Here is a 6,000-nt window from a genome sequence, read left to right as displayed (position 1 = left end):
TCCGCAAAGAATAGTAATATTAAAAGGCTTTCCATTACCCCGAGTACTATGAAATCTTCTACAAAGAAACCTTGTATTTTTTGAGGTACGGAGGACTTCAATCAAACACCTTGGTTTAAAGACCATGACATTATGAATAAGATTGAGTACCTTACTAACCATCTGTACATTTGTGGATTAGACAAATTAGCTCAAACAACCCACATTTATCTGTAAACATCTCATGAGACTTGTAGCACGTCAAAGACTTAAGTCCCTTGAGTTTTCTCCTTCTTCATGTACTGAAAAAGAAGTATTGGAGTTAGTGGTAAGCTTCTCACTCTCTTATGAAATTACCCCTCCTGCTAGCTCTACCTTTCCATATATTATGGGCACATATAAAGTTCACAAAAATATCTTTAGATGGCTAACTAATGCACCTAATTGTATGTTTTCTAATATAACTGATCTTATTACTAAATTACTTAAGGCCCTGGATGCTGGTATCATAGAATTCATTGAGAAACTTCACAAAGACATTTCGGTCTTCTCTCCAATCCGCACTAATGCGTACTGGATTATCCATAATCAATATGACTTTTGATAAATCTTCCAAAGCATATCTACTCTATCTATACCTTTGATATCATGTCATGTTATGAAGCTATCCCGCATCAAGGTGATAATAGTCTAATCGACTCAATTCAAAATTTTATCAGAATGATACAAAATTTAGGATATTGTGGCTTCAAGAAGCATAGAAAACAATTTATGCTTACTAAGAAACCAAGGATATTGCTTTTAACTTTGAAGATTTCATAGGTCTTAACCTATTTGTTTTGAATAATTGTTTTACTAAGCTGGGAAATACTGTTTTTGTTCAAACTAAAGGCATCCCAATGGGATATTCTTGTTCGCCCCTTTGGTGTAATATATACTTAGCATGGTTTGAATTAGAATTTATTCCAAAACTGTCTGAACATAAACAAGTTGATATGCCTAAAGCTTTCTATTTGTCATTTCACTTTATGGATGATTTAGCATTTAGCAACAATATTTTTCTCTTGGATTGCCTTTCTCATAATAGGTCTATTGATCCTTCTAATCATTCGAGCATATATCCTTTGGATATGATTACCATCAAATCTACTTATAACACTTATTTTACCACTTATCTAAACACTTCTATGACCCTTAGAAGACCCTTTATTGGGGATTTTGACACACATACTAAGTGGAAAAAGATCAGTTACCGTACCCAAATGTTTCGTTTATCCATGCAAATAGTAATAGACCAAAAAATATTGCTTACAAAGTTTGTGTTTCTCAAGTGTTACCTCTTATCTATAATGCATCACATGTCTCATGGGCTTATCTTGATTTACTTAAACTAATGAATCTTTTTGTAAACAATGGTTTTAATCCTAACATTATCAGTAATAACATTCTTTATTTTATTCTTTTAAGAACACATTTCCTAAACTTCGGTTTGACATTAATCCCCTTATTAAGGTGGAGGGTAAGTCCACTTGGTGGGCTTACCTCCCACCATATGGACTTACCCTTTGGGATGGTGGTGGCCACACACACACACACACACACACACACACACACACACACAATGCAATTTTCATAAAAAATTTGTTGGATTTTGAAAAGCAAGCTTTGCTAACCAAAACCCCTTCTGCTTTAACTATTGCCTCTATTAATGGTTGGATTGCCCTTCTTGTTAATTCAAAAAACGACCAAGCCTCTTTCATAGAGGCCTTCAATAAGTTATTTTCTTCTCTACCCCTTTTTGACTTTCAGGATTCTTGTGACCTTAACTTCTATTTTTCCACCTTGCCTTCTATTGTAAACAAGCTCTTTCAAATTAATGGTCTCCCCTCCATTCCTTTAGAAATCAAATCTACTCCTGAAATCGTCAATCCCCTCCTTGACTTTGATCTTTTGGATGATGATGAAAGAGAAACCCTTTCTTCTTTATCATCGAAGCCTTCTTCTTCCTTTCCCTCTCGGAAAGTGATTTCTCCTTCCTATTCGGGTGCCATCCCTCTCCTCCCTCCCCGACAAATTTAGTTGGACTCTATTAGACTTGATCATAAATTATGGGACTTCTGCTGTGAGTTAAGCGCAGGAACAAGATCTTTTTGCTCCACTAGCCCATGACTCAAATGTTGGGGTTAACAGTATGAAGTAATCAACCATCGTGCATATTTCTCTATCTCTTCCTTAGCCCGCTTTTGTAAATTTTCCTATGAAGTAGTGGATCAATGTTGGTCCACAGTTATCCAAGCCAAACATCTACTTTCTATTGATTTCTTTTTTGAACTTGGGCAAATTAAACTCTCAGATATTCATCCTTCTAAATGTTCCAGCACGGCTTTGGTCGCTAGAACTAAGGGACCCATTAATCAAGAGAGTTCGTGAACCCAATTTTTTAAAAAAAACTGTTGAAACACTTTTAGACCTTTTCTTAAATGCCCATGTAAAAGATCTGATCTTAACTCTACTTGTTCTGCTTCCATCATCTGGTTAGATCACCTACTTTGGTTTGTTTTCCAAAACCTTCCCAAATTTTCATCCGGACCTGCTCTTGGATGGGTGGGCTCCTTTCCCAGTGAAGTTAGGACTGCTCTCATTGTTTCCTTTTGGTTCCATGCCTTTATGCTCCAAGCTGCCCGCAATCTAGCTCTTTACAATCCTAATACCCCTTTGCTTTCTCACTTGCTTAACACCCCTGTTTCTAATACTATTGAAGCTATTCTTAAATCCGCAAAGAATAGTAATATTAAAAGGCTTTCCATTACCCCGAGTACTATGAAATCTTCTACAAAAAATGCAATTTTCATAAAAAATTTGTTGGATTTTGAAAAGCAAGCTTTGCTAACCAAAACCCCTTCTGCTTTAACTATTGCCTCTATTAATGGTTGGATTGCCCTTCTTGTTAATTCAAAAAACGACCAAGCCTCTTTCATAGAGGCCTTCAATAAGTTATTTTCTTCTCTACCCCTTTTTGACTTTCAGGATTCTTGTGACCTTAACTTCTATTTTTCCACCTTGCCTTCTATTGTAAACAAGCTCTTTCAAATTAATGGTCTCCCCTCCATTCCTTTAGAAATCAAATCTACTCCTGAAATCGTCAATCCCCTCCTTGACTTTGATCTTTTGGATGATGATGAAAGAGAAACCCTTTCTTCTTTATCATCGAAGCCTTCTTCTGCCTTTCCCTCTCGGAAAGTGATTTCTCCTTCCTATTCGGGTGCCATCCCTCTCCTCCCTCCCCGACAAATTTAGTTGGACTCTATTAGACTTGATCATAAATTATGGGACTTCTGCTGTGAGTTAAGCGCAGGAACAAGATCTTTTTGCTCCACTAGCCCATGACTCAAATGTTGGGGTTAACAGTATGAAGTAATCAACCATCGTGCATATTTCTCTATCTCTTCCTTAGCCCGCTTTTGTAATATTTCCTATGAAGTAGTGGATCAATGTTGGTCCACAGTTATCCAAGCCAAACATCTACTTTCTATTGATTTCTTTTTTGAACTTGGGCAAATTAAACTCTCAGATATTCATCCTTCTAAATGTTCCAGCACGGCTTTGGTCGCTAGAACTAAGGGACCCATTAATCAAGAGAGTTCGTGAACCCAATTTTTTTTAAAAAACTGTTGAAACACTTTTAGACCTTTTCTTAAATGCCCATGTAAAAGATCTGATCTTAACTCTACTTGTTCTGCTTCCATCATCTGGTTAGATCACCTACTTTGGTTTGTTTTCCAAAACCTTCCCAAATTTTCATCCGGACCTGCTCTTGGATGGGTGGGCTCCTTTCCCAGTGAAGTTAGGACTGCTCTCATTGTTTCCTTTTGGTTCCATGCCTTTATGCTCCAAGCTGCCCGCAATCTAGCTCTTTACAATCCTAATACCCCTTTGCTTTCTCACTTGCTTAACACCCCTGTTTCTAATACTATTGAAGCTATTCTTAAATCCGCAAAGAATAGTAATATTAAAAGGCTTTCCATTACCCCGAGTACTATGAAATCTTCTACAAAGAAACCTTGTATTTTTTGAGGTACGGAGGACTTCAATCAAACACCTTGGTTTAAAGACCATGACATTATGAATAAGATTGAGTACCTTACTAACCATCTGTACATTTGTGGATTAGACAAATTAGCTCAAACAACCCACATTTATCTGTAAACATCTCATGAGACTTGTAGCACGTCAAAGACTTAAGTCCCTTGAGTTTTCTCCTTCTTCATGTACTGAAAAAGAAGTATTGGAGTTAGTGGTAAGCTTCTCACTCTCTTATGAAATTACCCCTCCTGCTAGCTCTACCTTTCCATATATTATGGGCACATATAAAGTTCACAAAAGTATCTTTAGATGGCTAACTAATGCACATAATTGTATGTTTTCTAATATAACTGATCTTATTACTAAATTACTTAAGGCCCTGGATGCTGGTATCATAGAATTCATTGAGAAACTTCACAAAGACATTTCGGTCTTCTCTCCAATCCGCACTAATGCGTACTGGATTATCCATAATCAATATGACTTTTGATAAATCTTCCAAAGCATATCTACTCTATCTATACCTTTGATATCATGTCATGTTATGAAGCTATCCCGCATCAAGGTGATAATAGTCTAATCGACTCAATTCAAAATTTTATCAGAATGATACAAAATTTAGGATATTGTGGCTTCAAGAAGCATAGAAAACAATTTATGCTTACTAAGAAACCAAGGATATTGCTTTTAACTTTGAAGATTTCATAGGTCTTAACCTATTTGTTTTGAATAACTGTTTTACTAAGCTGGGAAATACTGTTTTTGTTCAAACTAAAGGCATCCCAATGGGATATTCTTGTTCGCCCCTTTGGTGTAATATATACTTAGCATGGTTTGAATTAGAATTTATTCCAAAACTGTCTGAACATAAACAAGTTGATATGCCTAAAGTGTGAGATCCCTGTTCCCACCGCGCAACGGATTCGGGGTACTAGCAGCGGAAGTAGCACTTCTTGCGCGAGGCAAGGTCCCACACTCGGGGCCTCGTCCACGGATATCCGGACAAAAGACTAATCCGTCGGTTTTTCCAAAACCAGACCCGGAAAAACTTCCCTTATCCGGAAAGCACGGGCGATTCCACCAGGATAATTTTTACTCTAACGTAGTCAAAACTCTTACTGATCAAACAGATCCGACTGCATCTATAAAGATACTTGGTCAGATCAAGGAAGAAACTTGCACTTGGATCATTGGGATCAACGCTTTTTTCCCCACCAAGGAGGCACAGCCGTTGATTCCTATCCATAGAACAATTACTATCCAGGATTTACTTTATCTATCGTAATAACAGAAATTGAGTCTCGATTTACGGATCCATCAGTCCAGCCTAACCCCATCCGATCCCATGGGTTAGCCAACCGCCCAACCACTGTAGTGATGGGATCCAATTTGGAATTTGGTTAGGTTTTGTCCCGGGTACCAAGGAAAAGAGTTCCAAGGCCCCCTAGCCAGAATTTCATGCAAACATAAAACTAGCCACACCACTTACACACCCAATATGAAAATTGCCTTTTTCTTAGCATCAGCTAACTTTAAAACAATCCTTTAATGAAACCATAGTACCACTGATCACAATCTCCCAAATTATCCAGTTGATTCATAATTTCCCATCATTCCTTCATCAGAGTATCTATGGCATCATTGGCAACTAGAACGCTCACCACCTGTCCACACAGGGGCCGTTTCAATAGTTCCTAGCCCATAATACTCAACAATATAATCACTTATCAAGATGGACTCTCGTTGAAGATCAGCAAGATCAACCAACAGATCCATATAAAAGAGCCATGGACTCATCCGTTGAGGACCAGCAAGGTCAGTCAACCAGATCCATGCCCGGTTCCAGAAAACAACTCTTACTCCTTGTTCCAATATCTTCCTCGACGCACGCATGGGTATCCTGGGCGACCCAGAGCCCGAGCACCGTATGGTCAGCAC

The sequence above is a fragment of the Cibotium barometz genome, chromosome 35, assembly GCF_041138505.1.
Source record: "Cibotium barometz isolate CiBa-2024 chromosome 35, ASM4113850v1, whole genome shotgun sequence".
Classification (NCBI taxonomy): Eukaryota; Viridiplantae; Streptophyta; class Polypodiopsida; order Cyatheales; family Cibotiaceae; genus Cibotium; species Cibotium barometz.
The sequence above is the reverse complement of the archived record's forward strand: the minus strand, read 5'-3'. Positions refer to the sequence as shown.